Below are 26,490 nucleotides of genomic sequence, written 5' to 3' on the forward strand. Positions count from 1 at the left end.
AACATGATGGACACACTTTATTTGACGTCGGTAATAGCAAAATCGATGCAGATAGCGACAGAGAGAAGAAACAAGAGGTGAAGAGCTGAGAGGTTATCCAGATAAACTGTCCGGGTGGCTACTCTGCACTGGGCGGATGGTGTAACGACAGAAAATATGAGAGAAAAAAAAGAAAATATGGAAAAGTCTGTCCTCATGATAATGTAGGCTCTTGGGCAGTTGGAAGACTTGACAACTGTAGCAGGGGACCAGGTATTTGATGGGACGCTCTACACTGTGACGTGGGCGCCATTAGGAAGCTCTGGTAGAGTCCTTGTGCCTCGGTTGTAGAAGGAACGTTGTTTACTCCTGATGTCGTGAAGCGGCCGTTGCTAGTCTTGAGGGGGTGTGGTTTGCGGTCGCAGGTGGCTTTCTACGAGTCGTGGCAGCGTCCTCGCCTGTCGGCCCATAACTCTCTGCATTGGAGACCCCAAAAGGAATCGCGAGGCGTATTTCTCCACTCAAGCAATGCAGCACAAAAATCCACTGTACCGTACCGACACCTCTTCAGTAGTTTTTTGGCTTCTTGAACGACACGTTCAGCCATTCCGTTTCATCGGGGGTAATAAGGACTGGAACGGATGTGGTGCAAGCCAATCATGCCGACAAATTCACGGAAGTTCTGGCTGCAGAATGGCGGCCCATTGTCGGTGCATATTCGCTGCGGGAAGCCGTGTGTGGCGAATATGTCGGCGCAAGCAGCAATCACCTTGTCGGCTGTTGTCTGCACGGGCCTTAGTTCGAAAAAGAAAGAACAAAAGTCAACAACCACCAAGTACTGTATGCCATTGTGATAGCAAGTGTCGGCTCCTACAACTTCCCAAGGTTGTCTTGGAATTTCATGATTCACCATTGGCAAGCGTCAATTTCATGGCTTGTGTTTCTGGCAGGTCTCGCAGCGTCGGGCAACTTCTGTATCACTGTTTATAGAAGGCCAAAAGAGCACAGTTCGGGCACGTGCCTTCATCTTGTCTGCTCCTCCACGCGCGGTATGAAGGCAAGCGAGTACTTCTATGCGCATCTTGATAGGAATGATGAGGCGGTTGCTCCGGAACACGAGACCGTCTTGCGTATGTAGCTCGTCACGGAAACTTCAGTAGCAACGTAGTTCGCCACTGATATCAGCCTTGCTGTCCGGCCACAGCGTACTAGCATACTGTCGAAGCTGCACCATCACTGGGTTCTCGTCGGTCTCTTGGAGAACTTGGCTCAGCCGACTGTCTGAAACCTGAAGACAAGCAACGGTATTCACATGGTAATGCAGGCACTGTTCTTTCAGGAGCGCTTTGCTCGGGAATCGCCATAAAGCGTCAGTGACAAACAGCTGCTTTCCAGGTGTGTATTTGATGACTATCGTGTACCTTTGTAAGCTGAGGCGCATGCGCTGAAGTGGTAGAGGGCATTGGCATAACGGCTTCTTAAATATTTCTAGTGCCTTACGATCCGATTCGACTACAACTTCAGGCTGTCTGAAAAGATAGTCACGAAATCTTTCACAGCTGTGAACGATTGCCAGCATCTTTTTCAATCTGGGTATACATTTGCTGCGTTTCTCTCAGCGGACGTCAAGAGTACGCTAGCGGATGCCTATCCTGTATAATTACTGCGCCAATTCCGTCCTGGCTGGCGTCTACCGAGAGCCTGATCGGTTTGCCCTTCTGGTAGTAGCTTAAACAGAAGCTGTGGCAAGCGCTTCCTGTAAAGCCTTGAAGCTTGCTTCATGGCGGTCTTCCCAAACCCACGCGACATCCTTCTTTAGTAGTTCTCGAAGTGTTGCTGTTAGTTTTGACATATTCAGAATAAAGCGAGAGACAAAATGTACATTGCCCAGGATCGTCTGCAGCTCCTTCTGGTTGCTTGGCGTCTGGACTTTCAAGACGTCTTCTAGCCGCTGTGGATCCAAACTCAGCCCGTGACGTGTCAGAACGTGTCCTAGATACAGGACAGATTCCTGTAAAAAACTGCATTTCTTTCTGTTCAATTTCAGATTGTACTCTTGGCATCGTCGCAGGACGTTTACAAGGTTGATGTCATGCTCGCTTTTCGTTCTGCCCCACACTAGAATATCGTCCATGACAACCACTGCGCCTTTGAGGCCTTCTAGTACCCGGTGCATGGCACGCTGAAGTATTTCCGGTGGGGACGATATTACAAACGGCATGCGTAAAAACCTGTAACGGCCGTAGGGAGTGCTGATTGTGTAGATTTTGGAGCTTTCTTCATCTAGCTTTATTTGACAGAAACCGGAGGCTGCGTCCAAAGTTGTAAAGTACTGCACGCCGCTGATCGAAGGTGCTATGTCTTCCAATGTTGGCATTGGATAGGGCTCGCCAAGCAGTGCTTTGTTGAGCTCAGAAGGGTCTAGGCAAATTCGTACCTTCTCTCCTTTAGTGACGACGACCATGTTGCTGGCCCACTCCGTCGGCTCTGTCACTTGCGCGATCACTTCCGATGTCTCCATGCGGTCCAGATCTGCTTTCACCTTGCTTTGCAGTGCTATTGGAATCCGCCGTGCTAGTTTCACCGCTCCCTGGGAACCAGGCTTTAGCTTCAGGTGGTAAACCGTACCCTCCAATTGACCTAGGCCCTCGAACACGTCTTCGTAAGGCTTTGCAGCATCGTAAAGCTCTAGTTGCTCGACAGAAGAGACTCTTTGGAGTAAGGCTAACTCTTCAGCAACTGCGCCACTCAAGGTCCCCGCAACTTCGTCTTCCACAACAAAAAGTCTGTCTGAATCTTGCTTCCTCTCGTTGGAACTTCGATACGGACCTGTTTCGTTGCTTTCTTCTGGAAGCCAAAGAACGTGTTTAAAACTACGCTACAGTCGTGTGGCTGCTTGTTTGTTATTTTCTGCAACTGGCTGCGCGCGATAATTGAGCAGGCTGTGCCTGTGTCCAGCTTGCAAAAAACTGGTTTTCCTTCTACCTGAACGGTAGCTGACCAGCGATAGTGTTTCCCACGGGCATGTGATACTGCTTCGAACCAGAAATCGCCTAGCGTTTCGCCGTCTTGTGTTTCAATAGATGCTAACTTTTTCTCTTTCTGGTGAAATTTTTTGAGCATCTTCTTGCAGGCTATGGCGAAGTGATTCATTCCGCCGCATTTTCTGCATGTGCGTCCTTTTGCGGGGCAGACATGGCCAGTCTGATGAACTTTTGCGCACTTTGTGCAACGCCGACCATCTCAGCAGCGTAATGGCTTTTGGGGCGTGCCTGTATTTCTTCGCACTGTTCCTTGCCATGCTCTCGCGAGTGGCACGTTTCTACAGTACAGTCTTTGCAAATGAAGTATTTTCAGAGACGAGTTTTTCTTGCAGCTTTTTGTCTCTTATTCTGAGAATAATAGGGCTTCTGAGCATGCGCTCTTCGAGATCCCCAAACTGGCAACATTTTGCTGTTAACCAGTCTTTGTTCGTTTGTTTACCCAGTCAATCTGTTAAGCAGTCATTGAAGGTTTCGTTCTCATTTCGGTCACGCTTTCCAAAACGAAACTAGTGAAAGGCTAGGTTTAGTGCGGGCTTATAAAATGACTGAAATTTAAGTTTCAGGGCTTCTACGTCCGGCTTCTATTCATCTGGTGCAAAAACAAAAGTGCTATACGTCTTGCGCGCGTCCTCTCCGATAATCATGAGAAAAGTGGCTGCCTGTACCTCTTTGGATTGCTGGTTTAGGTACGTCGCCGTTGCGAAGAGCTCGAACTCCTGCCGCCACGTCTTCCATCTTTGCTATACGTCTCCTGTGGTGTCCAGGACTCTCGGCGGTGGCAGTAGCGTGGTGAGTGGGGCACTGGTCAGCTGGCGCTGTTCGCCGTTCTCCATTCTCGTACTAGTTCGGACCTTCGAGCCGTCCTTCTGGCTTACTACCCGTCCGCTTTTCTTTCACCGGCTGCGTGCATCGGCCGCAGTCCGACCACTTCTGACACCATGTGGTTTGCACGCAATCAAGTGCGTCAAAAAAGGCCTTTATTGAACGGAACACACTCTTATACATACACACTATCAAAGGAGGCGTTACAGCCAACTGAGTGCGCGTGTGCATGCATGACAGTGCATTGCGTCACAATGTTCACTGATGATTGAGTTATGTATAGAGAAATGGAAAAGAATGGCAAAGATATTACAATCCTCGCTGATCTTGACGCCATAACTAATTGGTGAAACGAATGACCCATGGAAATAAACCCTAACTAATGTAAATTTTTGCGCGTGTCACGGATTATTTGCACTTTATTCATACATGGACCACAACGCCATTAAGATATTACTGTGTGAGACAAACACCAATATTGTTGCCGTACACCACATACGCAGGTAGTGAATTCCAAGCAACGATCATTCTTAGAAAAACAGAACATTCAAAGTGACCAGACCTGGAAATCTACGGCCTAACTTTAAGTCGATGGACATTACACGAGGAAACATAATCCGGGCCTTCTGATGAGCAGATTCCCGTATGATTATGGAATATTGAATAAAACAGCATAAGTTGTAAGCTGCTTCGTCGTTCGAACAAAGGGATAACACTCAGTTTATTTTTCAATTGCTATTACAATTACAAAGCGGTCGCATCTCCCCAGGAATACCTTGCCGCCACGGATTGGATTTTTCTAATGTATTAATATGGACGCCACAAAACGAATACCACACAGGGCAAGCATACTCGAAAAACTGGTAAAACATGTGTTTTATACGCTGCTTCTAATTCACGGCAATGTACAAGCGTAACTGAATGGGCAAAACTTATATATATATATATACCTATCAGTGTCCGCCGAGGATCAACAAGTTTTAACTGACTACGCCGAGAGGATAGCCCCATTCTAACGACATATGCATTTATGGAACTTATGTCCTCGTGGAAGATAGCTCAAGTTACGCTGTGACACATGGTCACGCAAGCACTTCGCTACCGTGTTTGCCGCGAATATTTACTATCGTCGCTATATCAGCGCCGGCAGCATCAGACAAAATGGCTTCGTGTAGGTAGGCGGAGTTACACTTTTCTTTTACACCAAGTAAAAAAAAATAGCGACTTCCTATACTAAGTACACTTCTGTAGCTAGTGTAGGTGAAAAAATATCCCTATTGACGTCAAGAAGCGCCAAATTTAAACCGTAAAGCGTTTTGTTACAGCTGGCGTTGTAGCGGTAACTGCAGAGCAAGGGTCATTAAGTCTGCACGCACAGGGTTTTGAGAGGCAGTAGGGAGGGAGAGGCAGTGTATATCCGTGTGTACATGTTGTGCGTGAGTGAGTGTGTACTTTAACTCGTGTGTGCGTGCGTTTTTATGTCTCCGTATTTGAATGTGCGTGCGCACGTATGCGTGTATGCGTGCGCTTCCGTGCGCGTACATTTTTGTGCGTGTGTGCATGTATGGACGCGTGTAATTGTGTATGGGGGCGAACATATCTGCTATCTGTGCGTCTCTGTGTGCACGTGTGTGTGAGAGAGAGAAAGTGGTGCATGTGTGTTTGTGTGTATATGCGTGTGTGAGCGAGCGAATATTTGCTTGCTTGTACCTACTCTCGGAGAGAAATGGAATATAGAGTTTATTTTAACCCATATTTATATCCAGGAGACAAGGACGTATGACACTGCCTTTATAACATTCTCTCTTTTCAAAAGCGAAACCAACGCAATTTTTTTTTTTAAATATGCGCCATTCGACTCTGTGAAGGTGGATGACCAGCTAAGCTGTAGCACATCATACAGGGTTGTGTATTTATTTTTATCATTTAGTTAGGCGTTGCTTTTACCAAAGCCTATGCGTTCCGCATAGGGATGACCGACACCGCAATGTGTGACCACTGCGGCCATGAGGAATCGATTGGCCATATTTTGTGCGCCTGCCCACAGTACAGTTCACAGAGGGAATCCCTTCGCCACGAACTCGACTAGCTGGACGATCAACCACTATGGGAAGAAAGGATTCTACACCATCGACAGGGCCTAACGCCACAGAAGAAGGCCGTGCAAGTGCTACTGCGCTTCTTGCGTTCTATCGGCCTTTGTGAACGTCTCTAATTGGAACGCGATTTGTGTTTGTGTCTCTGTGTGTGGTTTCTTTTTCTCTTTTTTTTAACCCTTCCCCCTCTGTCCTCTTTCTAACCACTATCTCCCAACCCCAGTGTAGACTGATGAGACTGATGCCTCGTTAACCTACCTGCCTTTCCTATTCCTCTCTCTCTCTCTACATCATTTGATAATGGTAGCGACGATAGCTTTGTGATTACTGTGATATACACTGATTGGTTCGGTTACAACCTTAGACAGAGTCTTGACCCAAGCGAAATCTATACACGACCGTTATTCAGTAGTTTCGTCTCTTGGATTGGTGTGGCACTTCAAACCAAACACGTCTAGCACAAACTGAGTGAACCATTTCTTGTCTGGTTTTGGGATGTCCACGTTGAAGCCTGCAATGATGATCACAGGGTAGCGCCATCAAGGCTAACCCATGCAAAGTTCGTGGTCACGAACTTCTCAATATTACACTTAGGTGTGCCTCGAGATATATACACAGTGGTTATCGAAATTCCGTCTTTCGTTTGTACGGCACAGACATACACACAATTGGGGGCATTGTCCTCTTGCGAGACAAGAGTGTATGGTTGTACATACATTTTCTCGTCTATATAAATGGCACTGACTGCTGCTCGTGAGTCCAGCAAACGATTGTAGCATACCCATCGACTTGTAACAATGCATGTTGATTGATTCAGTTCATTTATTATTATTATTATTATTATTATTATTATTATTATTATTATTATTATTATTATTATTATTATTATTATTATTATTATTATTATTATTATTATTATTATTATTATTATTATTGACACGTGTACTTATCTTTATCGGGCGGCCGCGTTTCGCGACGGCGCTGGACGCGCCTACGTGCGTCCGAAGTTTCTGGAAAGTTATCGATGCTTCTATCCGGTGTCTGTTGTCGCCGAACCTTATGTGATTTCATCACCTGACGCGAATGGTGTAGAACTTTGTGGAAGGCACGCGGGTCCGAACGATTAGTCTGGAACATTCGACGACTGCTCCATAAAAGCCGACGCGCTTGACCCGCTGGTGAGATTTTCGACGATCGCCGACCGTGTTCGCCGCTGTCATTGTGCTATAAGTGTAGCCTGTTTTGTGGGCACAGGTTCTCCCAATAAAAGTTCGTTTTGTCGTTCACAGTATTGCTACTGTGTTATTCAACGTCACCACCACATGATATTATTATTATTATTATTATTATTATTATTATTATTATTATTATTAATATTTTATTATTATTATTAAACCTGTCAGCTTGTTTGCAGATGATTGTATTATATTTAGCGACATTCGAACTGTCTCTGATCAGCTTTTTCTGGAAGAAACTTTGGATAGGTTGGCAGAATGGTGCAATGAATGGGATATGGCTTTAATTATGACAAAACAGTGCAGATGTTTATTACAAATAAGTTACGAAAGCTAGAATACTTGTACAAAATGAAGGATAATAAGATTAGGAAAGTAGAAAGCTAAAAATACTTGGGGATAACTTTAACTTCACGTCTAGTTTGGGTGCCTCACATAGATAATATAACCTGTGCAGCCCGAAAAAGATTAGGATTGCTAAAATTTGAATTAGGTGACTCCACATCCTCATTAAGATTAAAAGCCTATAAAACGTACGTTAGATCTCTCATATAATATTCGAGTATCATTTGGGATCCTCACAGAGTGGTAGGTATTGAAAAACTAGAAACAATTCAAAGGTTAGCCGCGCGCTTCATTTATAAGCGCTTCAAACAGCGTGATTCCCCAACCAGTATGCTGGAAACCGCAAACTTCGAACCACTAACTGATGAAAGAAAAACTGTCAGATTAAATTTCTTGCGCCAGCTTTACTAGGGGAAACTATAAATACAACCGCGGTACTATATTATTAAGGACACATCTCGAATTTCCCGACACAAACACAGCCAGTATTTCAAACCGATCTTTGCACGAACAAACCTTTTTAAATACTAATTTTTTTCCGAAAACAATCAATGATTGGAATGCCCTCCCTGGAAATTCGCAATGGTTACAACCACCCACTTGATGTACCTTGTTAACTGTATCCCTTGTATATACTGGTATGTTCGCTTTTTGTTGTATTTACTCACGCAGCCCCCTCCTCCTTGGACAGATGTCCGCAGCAGTGCGAAAAAAGTATTATTATTATTATTATTATTATTATTATTATTATTATTATTATTATTATTATTATTATTATTATTATTATTATTATTATTATTATTATTATTATTATTCGTGGAGTGCTTGAAGCCTGCTTCACCTCCGCCGCGGGACGGCCCGGTATTGCACTACATCCGGGATCGACCTACGTTTTTGCCCACGGATTCGACAAATGCAGTGCGGGACAGAAGTATACAGCTCCGTTGTAAACGCGCCTGTGACGTCAACATTGGCGCCCTCAATTTAGTCTTGATGGCACCATCACCATTGCCCCGGCCCCGCGAAAAGCTGCTAAGCGGTTCGCCTTAGTTATCTTTCTTGCCTCGGCGGCAGCACAACGTTTTGAGGCCAATGACACGCTAAATATGCACTGTCCTTGCGTCGTGCATCCCTTCTGCGGCCAAGCAAGCTTTCGACAGCACACGTTCTCTGCTATATTGACATTAAAGCTTCAAGCTGATTGCTTTCGAAGCAACGACGTGAATAAAAATCGAAAGTGGGCTGGCTGCAAGGAACATACGGGGCCATATCATTGATGACAATATCACAAAAGGCTGGGCGCGGTTAGATCGCCCTTACAGACGTTCTTTTTCTGCATCACTTATGCTTTCAAAGAATTTATTTGCAAAATATTTGTTCACGTCGCTATTACAGAAGCATGTTTATTAAAAATTACTTCGCACATCTAGATAATCTCGAAGACTGGCACCAAACTACTCATTTGCTTTAGCCGCCTAACATCAATTATTGAAAAGTTAATTACCACCGTAGCTTCGTTTATTACGCAAACAACTGCGCAACATACTCCATATATAGAGGTTACCAATCTGAACAGTCGAATAATAAAATGATGTCAAGAATATATATGAGTTTAATATATATATTTAGTGCAGTTACAAACAGGCGGTATGCTGATGGGGCTGTATCTTCTTATAGCGCAGGGGTGAAAGCTTGGACAGGTGGCGCAAATCAAGTTCATGAACTTAAAAGCGTGTGCCCAATCGCGCACTTGTGCCTTTGCATTGGATTCTCCTGCAGTATACAAGAAGCACCTCGGTGCTACGGTATATCACACAAGGTGCGCGAGAACATTGTGCGCTCTCCCGATTAGATTTCTCAACGTTCGTGGCATCAGGCTCGGTTTCCTGGCATCATCAGGATTAAAAAAGGGTACCTGGGGGAAAGCATCAGATAAATTTTTCAGTAATTTGTAACAGGTCGGGCAGCATCATGTGCACTGTGTAGGCTGCTTGTATAGAGATTATTTGTTGGGGTGTTTCTGGGGAATACCCCAACAGTCAGAAACTAGCCTACGATTATTTGGTGCTCTAATAATTGTAGTTTTTGCGTATAATCGTCAGTGTAGATAGCATTTTTATGGCATTGTTGTCGTAATGAACAGGATTCGGTGCTGATTTTCGATAGTCGCCAAAACTGAATGCGTAGCAGGGGGTTGGCGTACTGCCCAGACCACGCAGAATTAGTGTTGGCAGGTGACAGAAATAATCTGACGTCTGCTCCCGTCGCGTGTCCTTTTCTCTGTTTTCGAGTATTTAAGGCCCTTTCAGCGTGGTCAGTAAATCAACGCTTATAGGTTGGCTTCCAACGAATAGACTCGAGCAACGCGCTCGGAGGTAGTACAGCTAAATCAGTTGCTCTGCAGGGGGGAGGATCTTGCTTTATACTTTCCGTGTTTTGACCGTTCGTTCGGGCTTGCCGTTCAGAATCGTAGTTCACGCAGTGATCCGCACAGACGAACACTGAAGCCTAATTCTTAAAACTTCATTTCAGGCTCTCGCTCTATAATAATGAAGTCTATGATCATTAAATGATACTGTACTTTATTAAAATACGCACTAAAAAACTGTCAGAATAGCCTCTACGTAAACGTACGTGTTTAGGCGTCCTCTTTTACTATATAATGCTGGTTTAAATATCATACTCTTCGCGAGGGAATTTCACTTGCGTCCGTGGTGTTCCATCAATTCCTTGTCACAGGGCCAGGTCTAAAAGAGAGAAAAGTATGTGACGTGAAATTTATCGCCGTGATAACCTGCAGAGGTGCTTGGCACTACGTAGTATACGAAGCTGAACAAAAATAACCACTGCGGAAACAAAAAACAATGTGCTTGCTAGCACTTTGACGTGCTATAATACGATAGTTGTGTCTGTTCACTTGAGTCCGTTCCGTTCAGTTTATCAGACGTCAAACATATGTGTGAGCACATGTGTCATCCTGCTCGTGCGCATGCGGAAACACGCACGCGCGCCTACAACAACAACAACAACAACAACGACGACGACGACGACGACGATGACGACGATGACCACAACAGCAGCAGCAGCAGCACTCTAACTCTAAGGAAGCAGGGTCAGTGCGAATAAAACCGTTGTGATTGTGAATCACGTTACATAAATTCGTTACATAAATTGCCATTCATGATTGGTCATCGTGACTGGTCTAGGCTGGCTACTTTCTGAAGCCTAAATTGAATCAGAAGGTTCAGCATCCAATATTCCTGCAGAAATCGCCTGTAACAATGAAGGGCTGGTATAATACAATGGGTCTTGGTCGATTTAGTTCGTTTCTGATCATCCACTGCTCACGACCAGCCACCCCTGGTGACAACGTAGGCGAACAGCCGCTTGGAATGCTGACGAAGCATGGGAATCGAAAGAACAAGAATCTGGTTCCATTGTCCCGCCCTTGGTTGCTGACCAGCACACGCCGTGGTGGCTCATAATTAAATCGTGGTTTTGGCACGTAAAACCCCCGAATTTAATTTCATTTTTGCTGACCAGTGCCAAAGACAACAAACAAAGACAGTATATACGGATGCCGAGCAACGAGAGTGGACATACCTATAGCAAATCGAATGGGAAAAATTCGGCGTAGTCACTGGACTAATTCCTATTATTTTTATTCGCTTAGGACAGGAGAGAAAAGGGAGCGAGAAAGACAGGGAGGTTGGCCAACGCAATGACCGGTTGGTGCACCCTTTATCGGTGTAAGGGGCTAAAGGCATTGACTGATGGTAGACGGAGGACAGAGACAAGAGAAATAAAAACGATGTGCTTAGACGTGTCGAAACGCGCGACAAGTCTGGAATGTGTCGCTTAGTCATCCGATGTCATCAAGAAGCGAAGTGACGGTTTAAGACGGATGATGAGACGGACTCGCTAAAAGCCCTCGCGTGTAACCCGAAGAGAAACTTAGCTAAACATTGTTTCTTTAAGCCATGACATTGAAGACCGATTTCAAGCGTACACAGCTTGTCCTATTAACAAGGAGCGTCAACTTGTCAGTACAAATCTTGCAGCCGATCCAGCTTGTAGGCTCAAGGAGCAGAATGCTCCGTTTCGCCAAATGAAATTACCGCTAGAGGCATCAAGTGGCAAGGTTCTTTAAAGAAGATTTGTAGCATACTTACTTCTACGGAAAGTGTTGCTAACTTTCATAGAAAAAGAAAGCCACCAAAAAAGAAGAATGGAAGAAATAAAACACGAAAGAAATCGGCGCAGGCGAGATGACAGCATCATAAAAAGGGCACTGAAGCTCTGGGCTACAAAAAAGTACGAGGAAGAGAAGGGGGGATAGAGAAAAAGTTGACAGCCACTTTAGCATACGAGAAAGAGGATGAAGGCGAACGCCCGCGCGCTCACGCGACGTTAATTAAATTATTTGACATTCGCATTCGAATGCGTTGTTACTTCCTATTACTTGTTTTCCTTTTACTTGTTTTTCTCTTATCTTTTTCGGTCGCCTAGACATCACCACTGGTTCTGCGTGGTTACTGGCACGTTAAAATGGTTGTGATCAAGTTTATGAAGACCATTACGGCGCATACGCAGGTTCATTGAATGATGTTTTTTTTTTAATTTAACGCTTTCAGTGACGAGGGTATACAAGGTCTTGTAAACAGTATATGGTGCCTTCTACTTTCTTGTAGCGCAGGTAGAATGAGAAGGACACGGAAAGGCAAATTAGAGAAACACACAGCGCTATAGCTTTCAATGGCAGATTTATTTCCAGCTCTCGAAGGCGTACTTACACTGTTAAAAATGTCATAGGACACGTGTACGTTGCTCGGCAAAGAACAAAACCGGGAAAATCACATGCACACACTTTTGTGGCCACACTGAATTTTTAGAAGTGTGCCCGTTCAACGCGAACAGAGATAATGGAGCTCTTTTTTATTATTGATAAAAAAATACTGACGCATGCGCTTGCATTTTAGTGCCATAATGCCGGACGGTCAAATTTTCGACCCATGGGCCACTCTATTAAACCACTCATAATCGCTATTGTGCGGTCAATGCCCGGAATTCGCAATGTGACCATCTTGCAGTTTCTGTTATAAGGCCAAATGCGTGAGCAAAAGAACAATCACACCTGTCAGCCAGTTGTAGCTGTGAACAGCAGAGAGAGCCTTGCGTTCTTGTCGAGTGCCGTTGAATAAGGTACACGAGGAAAGCCAACACATGACGTATAGTACCGAAAGGAAGGATTCAAATGTGGTTTTTCGAAGCCCTGCCTCATCTGTGCGACAAGAGCGACAAGTCTTCCAATCTTCAAATAGTGTTTGCTACTAAAGTGGCGGAGATAGCCCTAGGCCGATGTTGACTTTGCGGCATCCAAACAGGCGTCACGAGAAACCTGCATTTATGAAATAATAATTAGCTACTGCAAAGCCAAATGTAATTTGAAAGTAGTTGCAGCGCGGTGTCATTACGTTCAACGTAAGATACCTCGACATCATTTGGTTGCGAATGAAGTAATTGGTAATGTAATCTAATTTCACTCGACCGGTACAGCATGCTAGCCCAGAAAACTAGTTTGCGCTTACCTCAAGGCGCACATTGCAGGGTGATTTACTGTACAAAAAGAATATTTCCAAAGCTTGGGCTAGCACGCCGGCTTACTTCGAAACGGAGCGGACTGCGCATAGGTCCGCACATTATATAAAACCATGTCATCGTGCTCATTCGAAAGCATATGCTTGGTGGATTAATGATCTATACCGCCCATCATCGGAGGCGGGTAACCTGAAAGCCTCAAAGAGTTGTGTCATAACAGGTCAGAGGGCACCGCCATTGTTTGACTTCATGCATAATCATACATTACCTTCATACATCTTTGATTTCAGGCTGAAGCTTGCATTGCGGGTTGGCGTTTCTGAAATCCAGTACTGCCTAGGCATCTAGCATTTAGTTACTCTGACGAGGTTAGTGTAGCTTCGCAGTGACAAACTGGAGGATGAGCAATGTAAGTCCAGTGACTCACTGGATCCTCGTAAGCCACTCTCACATTCCTGATGTTCTTCGCTCGTGGTCTACGTTCATTCCCACAACAACGACACCCTTTTGCAGCTTTATCCCTCCATCACGGAGGGATAAGCTTGATGTGGTGAAGGATTTGTATGCGCGGCTTGCTTGCAAGCCTGCCACTACTTGGAGCAATGTAACTGTCGTCCCTGAGACTGGGGTACCAGAAATGTACGTGCCGTTACCATGGAAGAACTCGAAGCTGCCCTGCATCGCTATCTCACAACGTTCATCCTCTCCAGTCTCTGACAGCGCCATTTATGCTGGCCTTTCACATCTTAGAGAGGAGGCAAGAAGTGCACCATTGAATAGCTTTAAAAACTCATGGCGTGCATGTACTATTCCCGGCAATGGAAGTCCAATCAGCTGGTACCATTGCTAAAGCCAGTTAATTCTACGTTACACTTGATGGCATATCACCCTATTACTCCTGCAAGCTGCATCAGAAAAGTGCACGAAAGAATTGGCCTTGCACGTCTGGAATAGTGTCTCGAGCGTTACGATGTCTAACCCTCCTCCATGGTAGGCTTTCGTCAGGGTCATTCCTCAATTAACAATGTCGTTGATCTCACAACGTTTGTTAAACAAGAGGAAAGCCACAAGAGCATTTCAAATGCGTGCTTTCGCGACGTGAAAAACTCATATGACAACCCCGTGGCGGCTTGGGCTAGTGGGTACATACTCTATAGGGTAACAACGCAAAAAGACGAAGGGCATCGTTGAGAACGTTGCGCACGACGCCATATTCAACTCTCTACAAGCTATTGGAATTGGCGGCAGCATGGTTCGTTGGCTATGCGACTATATAATCCGCCGATCGTCTTTTGTACAAGCAGAAGATGGTCCTACAGCTGAGCATTACAAGCACTGCGGTGTGCCTCAGGGATTAGTATAAATACGCACATTGTTCAATGTGACTCTCTCTGGTCAAGCTGAAGTGTTATCAAGTACGTTATCCAATGCGCCCTGTCCTGTTCTCTTCGCTTGTATGTGTGCGCTTATTTGGCGACTTTATGTTTTATAATGTTATCAAATACGGTTTGCCTTTCGACATATGCAGATGACATTTGTTTTTGGACTACTGCTGTCATTCACCTTCAGGAGCGTGGGCGACAGCCGAGGGCAGCAACCCTGACATAAGCCTACCTTCGGAAACAAGGCTTGACTGCATCCACTGAAAAGTGCTCGTTGATTGCCTTCACACACTTGCCATGACGCCATATCCATCCTCCATTACCAGACACATGACGAGTTATGAAAAGTCTCGTCGATTCTTGCGTGCAATAAACAACGAAATCCTTTCGTGGAGTCCCCATTGTGCTTGGTTGAAGAAAGAACTGTCGTCAATTGCCCATGAACTCTGATTAATGTGTAGGAGAACAAGGAGGACGTGTGTACGTTCCATGCTTCAGTTATACAGATATCTATTTCAGGGATCTTTAAGTTTAGCCTTCAAGTGCTGCCCAATACGTGTAAATCGAATGTTTGCTCATTGGAGAGCTTACAGGGCCGGTCATCGCCCACGTGCTTACTACTTCCTCGATATGCTTCAACATTTACAACAATCGTGTTTACCAGAGATCATCACATAGGTCGTCCTGGATTGCCTCAGGGCAGACATTCATCATGTTGCTGCGCTCTCTATCACGACTTGGTCCTCTTGCCTTAACAAAGACATGGAGCTACATTTTTAGAAGTGATCGCAACCGGTTGTCTTCTATCAGCATACACACCAGCAAGACCTTCATTTCTCTTGTGGTCTTTCCAACAGCCCAAGGTAAGCCTAAATATTCCGGAGGCAACAAAGAAGACCGACCATCTAAGAATAGCATTGAAGCAGATGACGCTATACTATTTAACGAGATATGTTGAGGACCTAATCCACATATATACTGATGGGTTGGTCGCTATCTACAATAGGATCAAGTTCTAACTGTCCCTATGGCAGAGACAACTGTGACAGTGCTTGCTGCCCTGCATGCTGCTGTAAGACACTTCCTGCAAGAGAAAACTCACAAATGGTTCATATCGTGTGGCTATAAGGCAGAGCTTCCGATCTTGCAATTTGCCTCATATCGCAGTACTTATGAGTAGTTGATATATAAGATGACAGAGGACCACCATAAAGCTCTCAATAAAGGGCATAAAATCATATTTCCATGGTGGCCTGGACACACCTGCATTGCGAGTACTTCGCCGACGAGGCTGCCCGGTACGCCCATGAAGGAGCCGGTATCACTCCGAACCCCTTATTCACAACCAACGCTACAAGGAAACTTTATTTTGTGGCTAGAGCCATGACACACGCTGATTCGTCTTATGCTAACCTCACAAACTGTCATCTACAAGCAGTTGATCGATCCCTAATGCTACAAGTGCCAGCAAAGTTTTCCCGCTCTTATGTAATATTGTAGTGCCGCCGCTGGCTGGGGTTAGCATTTACAAAAACATACTCATTCTGCAAGGCAATGGGTGTGACACGTGTCTGTGTGACTCTTAGGGGAACAAAGAAACTATTCAACGCCTTTTGTGCATTTGTCCCCGGTACGACGTCGAGCTTGAATATTTCTGGATAGCATTAAACGAGCTGAACGGAAAATTATTTTTAGAAACGAAGATTTTCTGACCATGGCAGTGCGCTCCGCTTGTGCAGAAGGTAACGACAGGTGTGGTGCACGCTTTCAATTGTGCTCAGCAATAGGCGCTCTTTTTTTCTCATACCTACATCCCCTTCCTCCAGTGCAGGGTAGCAAACAGGACGTGCGTCTGGTTAACCTCACTATCTTTCCACTCTTCTGATGCTCTCCCTCCTTGGCTGTTTAGCCTCATGTGTTCTTCCTGAAAACTCATTTTCTTTTTTTGTAGAAAACGTGGGAATTCAATGAGCGACATGCTCTCGTCTGAGTCTCATGCGGAAAGTCACAAGAGTGCTGCCATGCCCTTTGAAACCAATCAGCCGAAGGGACAGCCTATGATATATTTGTGAACATTGAGGTGCACCAATCAACCCTACGTTCATTAACTGTTATGTATTCGTCGTGCCTTTGTGCTTTATGTCTTGAGCTTACGTAGCTTTGTTCCCCGTAGAATTGATAGGTGCTTTGAAAAACGTCTCTAGTGAGAACCTGGACGGAGGAACTTGGGAACCCACCATCCTTTAACAATTTAAATAAAATATTTATCACCATCAACCATTTGTTTAGTTTATTTTTTCCTTCTCTTTCCCGGCACCGTCAACCTGGCGTTGTCCTGGCCAACTGCCTAGGCTTTGGTTTTCCCTTCGCTATTCTCTCCATATTTCTCTCTCTCTCTTACCTCATGGTTAATGACAATTTTATTTCCTATATGAAGAGTTACATTATACGAAATTAACATAGAACGCCGACGCAATGTATCCAGCAGTTACAATGTATTTTTAAAGCACTATTTTGATTTATTTGGTGACGGAAAGTCAATGATGGGCAGGGAAAATGAAATCCAAACTTCATTTGATATTCGAACTTAATTTTCAAGCGTGTATTGCTGAGTTACGACTGAAATTCAGGCTCCACGGAGAGATGATGTTCGTTTTGAATCTCGCCTTGAATGATTAGTTGACAGTAGTGTCCTCACCTTCCCCTTGGCGGCTAGAAGCGGGGAATGGCGAACGCTTGGCTGTGGCATGTAGCCTGTCTTGAACACCATTGGCCAGAGGTTTGCGCTTCTTGCTCATGCGCCCACCGCACAAGGGGCGGGCTCCGAAGGGAGCCGAACGGAGCCCCCGTGCATTAGTGGCACACAAATGTACAACGAGCGCGAGACTTCCAAGGCCACGGGAGAACTAGACCGGAACGTCACATACCCTCTAACGTCGCTGAGAAACGTACGGCAGCAAGGAAGCAGTAGTTGCAGCACATTCATGCAGTGATTAACTAAACTGAAAGCAACGTTTGCGTCTGGCCTAATTAGCGTTCTCGAATTCATACAATATGAAATTAGAGACTGCGGCAGAACGTGGAAAGTGCTCAAACTTTGTTTGCGCCATTACCCGCTGAAAGCACAAGCATTTCTCTTTCGGCGCACTTCCTAACGCACAGAGCACAGCGCAGGGCTCCACGGAGCGTAAAACAGTTCTTTGTATCTCGAGCTGGCAGCCGTGGCTCGACCTGAGGCTCCGTGGTAGGCGGCATGGATGGGTGCTCGCACAGCTACGTTTGAGCCCCTGTCGCTCCCGACAAGCGTATAGCAAGCTCCGCTTCTTTCTTCCCAAGTGGTCGTGTTGCCAGTACCTGGGAGCTTAGCTTCTTTTTCTCATCGTCGTTCAATGCTAACCAGCCATGTGACCCACTCAATATGATATATCGTCGGCCTTTTAGGAGCAATTATGCAACGGATTGTAGCATTAGCAACACCTGCCTACCTGTTGAAAACCTGCATGAACATCAGGATATATAACATTTAGCATAACATTGCTGTACGCATTGCCTTGGGACATGTGAAATAAGCGAGGATAACTAATACGTTTTCGTAAGAGCAGACAAATGTAGTTACTGCTAGCTACTTTAGAGGCGCGCGATCAGCGTGGCAGCGACACCCATCTTCCTTTCTGGCCGCTCCAAAGCACGATTCCCTTTTTTCCCCCTCAAAGACTGAGGTGGTGGTTTTTTCAACGCGTATATCTCCTCTGCAACGCCTGCTGCAGTCAAGAAGGCAGCTAGGTACAGGGAATAAATACATCGGTGGTTCAGCGCTCTCAAAGTGCGCCAGAGGCGTCAAGCGACGCCCGCCAAAGCGTCGCCATCACTCACAGCCGCAGCGTGCATTCCAGCGTCGGCCTATCAGCAGCCATCATGCATATTGCACGACGCCGACCCACCACGCGCCGACAGGCACTCGCAGGCTGCGGTGCCTCCCTGGGGCAAGCGACGACGATGTGTCGACCGCCGGCGCGGCTGCTGCTGCTGCTGCCTACGCGTCCGGGGAAGCGATGTTGTCGGCCTCTTCCGGCGACGCGCACCCCTTTGGCGCGGAGCCATACATCACGACCAGCGCGCGTGGCGAGCCACTTTGCTCGGTGCGGGCGTGAACCTCTTCGGCTGCCCGTTTTTTCGGTGAAATATCGCTCCCCGGAAAGGGTGGGCGCATTTTTCAAGAGGCTCGTGAAATATTCACTCTGTCCGAAGTGGTGCGAGCGAACCGCTGCGCAGCTCCCGAACCCCGCCTGTGCAGCCGCGCGGGAGGGGTGCGCGCACGATGGGGGGAGGGGGGGGGGCACAAAGATGCACACAGAAGGGACCGCTTACATAGCGATAGGCAGGGAGTGGTGGAAGAGGTTGGTGGCACCGGGGCATGCGAGGCAAACAGCGCAGGAATGAGAACCGTTCCAATGACAAAAGATTTCTATACCATGCGTTCCAAGTCCCAACACCGCGACGGAACGATGACCTAACCGGCACATTTGGTTTTGAGGCATGTCGGGAGCTTCCTGTGGTATCTACGGATGACGGTTAACTTGAATTTTTTTTTCTTTTGATGCGGCTACCGGCTTGGCATTGCTGCGTGTTTCACAAATCCAGCCAACCAGTTACGAACACGCTGCGGGTCCTCGAAGAAAGAGTTGCAATTAAAAAAAAAATTATGGGCTTTACGTGCAGATCGTGTCAAAACCACGATCTGCACTCTGTGGCGAGGGCTATTGTGTGTCCGCAGGAATGTGCCATTGGAATTACCTCCCCCCCCCCCCCCCCCTATCTCAATCACTAGGCTAGGGCGACGTTTGGAAGAAGGTGTTGCCGGTGATTCGGGGTGTGGCAGGCGTCCTAATTGCTTTGGCGTGGTCATCTGGAACCGTTTCGATACAGGGCATCACAAGGGGGAGTGCGGCTAAACTCATATTTTGTTGTACCATGAAGCCTGACGGCGCCTTCGAAGAAAGGACACTTTGAGTCGAAGTACAGCCGAGCCGCTTTGCTTGACGCGCAATGGATATCTGACGCCATTTCAAGAAAGCACACCGTGAGGTGCAGTCTAATATCAGAACCATAGTAATATGTGCGATGCTGTTTCGGGATTTTTTTTTTCTTTTTTGGCACTTGACCACATTAACATTTTTTAGACAGTAAACAACAACAACAACAAAGAACCCTTGGCTCTTGGCTCGGCCCACGGCCCTCTGCATCCACATTTCGGTCGCAAGCGCCGTGGTAGTCTTGTGATCTCCCATTGGACGTATGCAACAAACACTGGTACAGGCAGCAATCGGAGACGGAAGGTAACACTCCATATATTGCGAGCTAATATGCTAGTTTGACAGCGAATGGCGCATCACACTTTAGCAGGATACATTTAACCTTCGTCACGCCCGGTACTTTGCTGCGTACTTGGTGTACTTTACCGAGAGCAATACTTTAGTTAAATGCTGGCCTTTGTACTTGTCTGTTTGTTTCGTTGCTTCTGACGGCTGGAAAATGAGGGCGGTACAGGAGCCCACGCGTACTAAAACGAGGAGGCCAGAGGACAATTCTCACCGTCAGGTGCCTCTGCCTGGCCCGCCGGACGCCTCCGGAAGATGGAGAGAGCCGCACGCACGCGATCTGCGCGCGCAAGGGAGCGATGTCCAAAGAATGGCTTTCCCGCAGCACTTACTCTCCATCCGTCACTATTACGGAGCATCGACGCGGAGCCGCGGCTTGCGCTCAGTACGCGCAGTTCCGTGCAACATAGCATGCCGCAGCCATGGCCGATCACGTGGCGGCGTGAACGCATGCCCATTCGGGCAGGCCGTGGCCCTTGCGAGATGCTGCATGCGACGTCTTCGCTGATATAAACGGTTCGTGATGGCGCATCAGCAGATAGCATGGCGTCAGAGTACTTCCCCGTCATTTAGGGTGAGTGCGCCACGTCCTAAAACTGCAGTAAGATGTTTCTTCAAGGAGCAGCGGCAACCGAATGACTGCAAGCAGTGTTCTCTATTGAGATCATCTTCTTGAGAAACCGAACTGCACTGGTCTGTGCCGCGTAGATCCCATCTCCCCTTCAAATGCCTGAAAAACCTGATCGTCCTTTCTCTGATATATAAAATGCACACTCTTAGTACTGGTGCGCAAACCCCTTGCGTAAAGTGTACCAAAACCTTATCGCATGAGCTGAGTAATCAGGTTGTTTGTGTTGTAAAACCATACCAAATGTTGCTTGTTAGCGAGAACACCTCTTCCAGCTTATGGATTCATCGGTGCTGCACAGAACACACTCTGAAATGCAGGTTTCTGGAGGCGGCATGAAGCAGCGGGAGGAAAAAAAATCGAAGCTTCTGAAAATTTCGCAACTACCGGTTGCCCCTACCACCGCCTTCCGCTTGACAGTTTTGTATAGCGTATGTGTACAGTGTCTGGTACGTTGTATGGTGAAAAATAACGAGTGCGATTTAAAAACCGATCGGTCACCCAAAACAGCTTTGGAATCACGGTGGGGCTCATCTTTTAAGAATGGGAAAAAGTGCAGGGTGGGAAGAAGTAAACATACGCTGTTCTGAGGGGAAAGCACTACCAACAGGAAAATAGAGAAAGAGAAAACAATAAGCAGCAAGAAACTTCCCGGGAAGCGTTCAAAAACGTTTTTCCGGACTCGAAGAAATTTTGGGATTTATGTGCTGTAAAGAAAACCTACAAGTCTGTGAAAAAGCAACGGCTTCCATGGTCACTGAATGAAGTTTACTAAGTGATGCATAAAGCGTAAAAGTATGTATAAACAGTAGCTTGATGCAGGGCAGTACGTAAATGTTCATTTAGGTTTCGGACTGTAGACAACGACTGGATCGAAATGAATCATAAACAAATAACTTTGTCCACTATCAAAACCATTAGGACACTGATCGCGGCTATACAGCCCTGTAAGAATACAATGAGCATAGTCTGCTGTAAGGACAATAATTTTGCAGAGTAGCATTTGATGTGAGATGAATGAGTTTTGGGATTGTGACATGAGGTGAGAGAGTGGCGGCGTGTAGAAAAGTAAGAGCCATGTTCAGTAAGAAACAACTGACGGCAAGCGGTGTTGATGAAATATAACCCCCTGGGCATGCAGTTCCATAGGTCTTTGACAAGGCCCTCAAACCCGGAGTTTCGTTGTACACGTTAAAAAAGACGAATGCCCAAAATGACTCGGGCACATCTCAGCCTGCCAGTTTTATTAATATCATTACTCTAAGAACGCAAAAGACAAAAGTGAACTGCGCAATAATGCCCGAATAACTTTTTGTCGCAGTCCTGTACGAACCGAAAGAAGGATCAAGGCTCCTGAGAATACAACAAAATCGGTTGGCTCTATCTGCTCAAAGAGACATTTACGTATCAACCACTTGTCTTGCGATTGGTTACGCTTACTATCTCTGAATCAGTGTTTTCAGACAAGCGAGATATCAGAATGAACGTGTTTTGAAGGTAAAACGTTTTGTAATATGACTCCTAAGGGAAGAATAGACCACTCGTTCTCAAATTACGGCGCATGCACGACTCGCAGTGAGCAACCCAATGAAAAATTTACCTAGTTTGTTCGTGACACGGTCCATCTCATGTTTCTGCTAGTAGGAGAAGCCAAGGACATGCTCGTAGCTCTTTCAATGACATTTACGCAGCAATGACTTTTTCGCATGGATTTAAGTGAGCGCAGTTTCCCCCTCTTTTCTATCAAATATATGTCTGACAAGACGCATATCGTTCATGAAAGAATGGTACACGTGACCAGAATGAGCTTTGGAGTCGATGCTTCTTTAACGCCGTTATAGAGAAGTACTCCACGTGGGGGGCTCCCAATACGTGCTGAACGGTAAGCAAATGGGCTATTCCGTACATCATATTTATTATTCGTGACACTAGTTCAAGGGCGATTAGGCTTGTGAATGGTACATGCTAGAGTATATTGGTTGAAAACGGATTGATGTATGGTGACGAACGAGTTTATTTGTCTCCTGCGTCGCGACTGGCGCAATCCTATACGAGGTATGCGCGGCGCGCCAGAGGCTGGCACGCCGCCCCTGAACGAGTTTGCAGCAGAGCTTACTTGTGCCTTGGGAAGTAACGTGTGGTCTGTGTGAGTGGGTGTCTCAAATGTACTTGTTAATTTGCATTTGTTTTTTGGTAGCATTGTCAGGCTCCTGTAGGAGTAGGCTACAAGGACGGAAAGGGATATGTTAGGCTCAGAATATGATACGACTGAAAATAACGTCTACCACAGTAGCCGACCAAAAAAAAGTAAAGATGAGTAACCCTGAGAATGCGAGACATGTTGGACACATCTTGTTAAGAAACCCTGCTCGAATATACGCTGTGCAGTGATGTTAAGTGATGTTAATCGAGATAGTCGAACATTTTAGCAACAAACGACTTCCCATTCAGTTATTTATTCCCATATCAAAAGAAATTTTGTCCTTTTATGTGATCTTCAATAGACAGGAGCCAAAATATTACAGAATTTCCACTGATGTGGCAGACTTTTCTCTGCCTCTGCTGTTAGCGAGAGGCGGAACTAATAAAACAAGAAAGAACACCTGATTGTCCAGACGCAACATTATTTATCTGATTTGCTACGACTTACAAGGCACACGGATGACGCCAGAGAGTCAATGCTGATTCGAGCTAGTGGATTACCATGCCGTAAGCAGGCCAAAAAAAAAAAAAAAAGTGGTGGTAGTTAGAATTGCACCCTATCTTTAAGCGCTGTCGGGCAAGGGCGAACAAAATACACGGGCGCACACATCCTCTTCTTTCTGGTCGTCTTTCAATGCGATTAGCATTTTTTGGGAACTTCACCAGTTTGCGGTATGTATGTTTGTATCTAATCTCTATCACGCCAACTCACGCCACTGGGTAGGAGCCTCTGGGTAAGTGCCGCTCTTCAATGAACCTCTGTTAAAATAACTTTGGCTGCTGGGTATATGCCACTGAGTATGTCCCGCTTGTTCAATGACAAGACTTGAAAATACTTAAAAATTGATGCAGTGCTGGGCGGAATCAAACCCGTCTCGTATATATCCAATCTTGTCGGAACATACTAAGACACGCGCGGACTTCAAGGCGGCGCTATATGGCGCAGTGTTTCTGGGGGAAGTGCGAGAGAGGAACTCGGCTGCAGTACACGCCCCATAGATGATATGTTTTTGGCGGTGGCAATTCAGTGTGTCGCTGCATTGCTTCAACGCTAATCGCGTTGGCCTCAACATTCGTCCTGAGATAGCTTATGTCGGAATTATTTTATGTGTGTGGTTCTGTGACACCTTACGGGAGGAGAAATAGAAGAACTGTTGAGTGAGCCAACCTCTCAAAAGCATAGATCAACGTTTGACACCGGCGTGCAGGCCAGAGTTGGCATGTGCAACTTTCAAAAGATGCCGTGCAATGGAAATCAACATTTGTGGAAAAAGAAAGCGATATTGAATAAATTAGTGTCACAAATCCTTCTTTAATTATGTACCAGCGACAGTTAACAACAACCATCCAAGAACTACGTATGAATTTACCGGTATGCGATTAAACAGCGTCAGGCTTTCAGGCTTCGCTGTGTAGTGCCACAGTTTATACAACTATGTGTGCTGGCATTCATAACGTTTGACATTCCTGTCGATGCTGCAGTTTAAATCAGCAGCTTGTGTCGAAGACTTGGGATGGCGTCTGGGTACTTTTGCTCGTGCGCGTTATTCGTCCCTTATACTAGCTAAAATGGAAATTCGCATTACGTTGAGTCATTGGAATACTCCGCAGAATCGTCACTTATGACCTGCTTACACTCTCCGGTGTAACACAGTACCCTGGGTGCGGGCTGTCGATATATGTGAAGGCAAGCGTGCGTGCTTAAGTTGTTTCCACCACCTTCCTGCTGCCATCGTTCACTTCACAGAAACATCTCCATTCAAAACAGCGATCTACCACGCTCTCGCTCAACATTTTTTTGACGCGAAAGCAGCGAAACGGCAGCTAAATTCCCATTGGCGGCGACGTCACGTGCACGCCTCGACGGAGCAGAGCGGGTGAAAGGGGACACGTGCTGCAGCGCTGGCGCGCCAGTTGTTCCACGAAGGGAGAGGGAATCGGCGAGAAGGCCATGTCCCCCTCGATCTCGGAGGCCTTCGTTATCCGTGCGTTCCTTGGCCACGCAAGCTCGCGCCTGCGTTCTCAGTTCGCCTCCGTAAGCGCTATAAATAAATTAATGTATAAAAAAACAATGCATTCGAAATGAAAAGGCTAGTGGCAGTGAGTTCCGAACCTACTAACCGACGCTCAGAAGTCGAGTGCCTTACCCACTGTCGGATACAACTTTAGAAAAAAGGGGAGGCCCCGCCCAGATGACTGAAGCGGCGAAGTCATCGGCCGTCCGGCGCATGACGTCGGTCCGGAGTGCACGCCCATTGGTGGATGCTCGTGCGCATCCGCCTCGGAGGAGTAAACGCCCCCTTTTTTCTAAAATTGTATCCGACTATACGCTAAACCAGCACCTCCCATGTAGCAGGCCTGCGCACACTACTTTGTGACATACTGACATACTGACATAATGACATACTTGTGACACACTGCTTTGTGACAACTTGGAACGAAATTTTAATTGCCACGGCCGGCTGGCGGGATGAAAACGGTTGCAAGCAATGATAAGCCAGATCCTGTTTTTAGTGCCGATATACTGATGTTGTAGGAGTACTTAGAATGAATAAATCTTGCAGCTCGATTTTGAAGCGATTCCAGTTGATTGATGAGATATACTTGACGAGGGTTCCAAATGGGGGATGCATATTCTAATTTCGCCCTGACGAGAGACTGATAGGCTAGTAATTTTACATGTTGGGGGGCGTGGCGCAAGTGGCGTTTTAAAAACCCGAGTGTTTTGTTAGCAGATGAAATGATGTTCATAATGTGCGTTTCCCAGGTTAAGTCACTGCAAAGGGTTACTCCGAGATATTTGTAGGAAGGAACTAATTCAAGGTTGACGTCAGAAATTCGGTACGAGAGAACAAGTGGATTTCTGCGGCGGTGGAAGGAGACAGTCTTACATTTGTTAGCGTTTAGTTCCATTAGCCAAAGCTTACACCATTCCCGTACACTTCGCAGGTCGTTTTGAAGGGACGTGTTATCGGAAACGCTGTTAATTTTACGATAAATTACACAATAGTCTGCAAACATACGGATGTTAGAAGATAGATGCATTGGTAGGTCATTAATGTAAATTAGAAATAGTAGTGGACCAAGGACTGACCCTTGCGGTACGCCTGAGGTTACAGGGGTAGAGTTAGATGCTTGATTGTTGACAAAGACTGATTGTGAACGGTTACTGAAGATCTCCGCCACCCTGCTGGCGCTGAGCCGTGCTCCCGCATGGGTTGTAGAAGATAGTGCCAGCCTTTCCTCCTTTCCCACAAGAACCACTTCTCTCTCTCTGCCCTTTCTTATCATTCAGCGCCGACAGCACCGCCTCTACGATAGGCCTCATAGAAATAAGAATAACGGCAAGCGTGAAAACGTGCACAATGAATAATACGCGGCAAGGTAACCCCCCCCCCCCCCAATAAAAAAAAAACACAGTAAAAGATAAATTAGAAAGTAGGTACATCCACGTACTTGGTGAAACAAGTTCTAGCGCAGTATATTAAAATAACGACGCTAAGCAATGTGAGAAAAAGAAAGGCAACATTAGACCACGAGCACATTACTCCGCTTTATGCTCATTACTGTAATGTACGCACAGCATCTGCAAAATGTTACGGGACATATCTGAAGTATATTCTCATTTATCCCTTAACATTCTCCCTGGAACACAGCAATAGTATTTTATACTTTGCCATGAAGACACAGAAAGAAAACCATGAACCATTCCACTCTCTGAAGGTGGTTGACCAGCGAACGTGACATGGAGGTGACACAAAATTTTGAGCAAAGGTACGAA

The 26,490-nt window shown here is 46.0% G+C and overlaps 1 protein-coding gene and 1 pseudogene across 1 annotated transcript in view; both read left to right on the forward strand.

The window, feature by feature from the left end:
- noc (no ocelli) overlaps window positions 1–26,490 on the forward strand; it is a 184,768-nt gene that overhangs the window by 147,277 nt on the left and 11,001 nt on the right. The window lies entirely within an intron of this gene.
- On the forward strand, window positions 8,277–8,416 carry LOC135902681 (U2 spliceosomal RNA; annotated as a pseudogene).

This window comes from Dermacentor albipictus, chromosome 1, assembly GCF_038994185.2.
Source record: "Dermacentor albipictus isolate Rhodes 1998 colony chromosome 1, USDA_Dalb.pri_finalv2, whole genome shotgun sequence".
NCBI lineage: Eukaryota > Metazoa > Arthropoda > Arachnida > Ixodida > Ixodidae > Dermacentor > Dermacentor albipictus.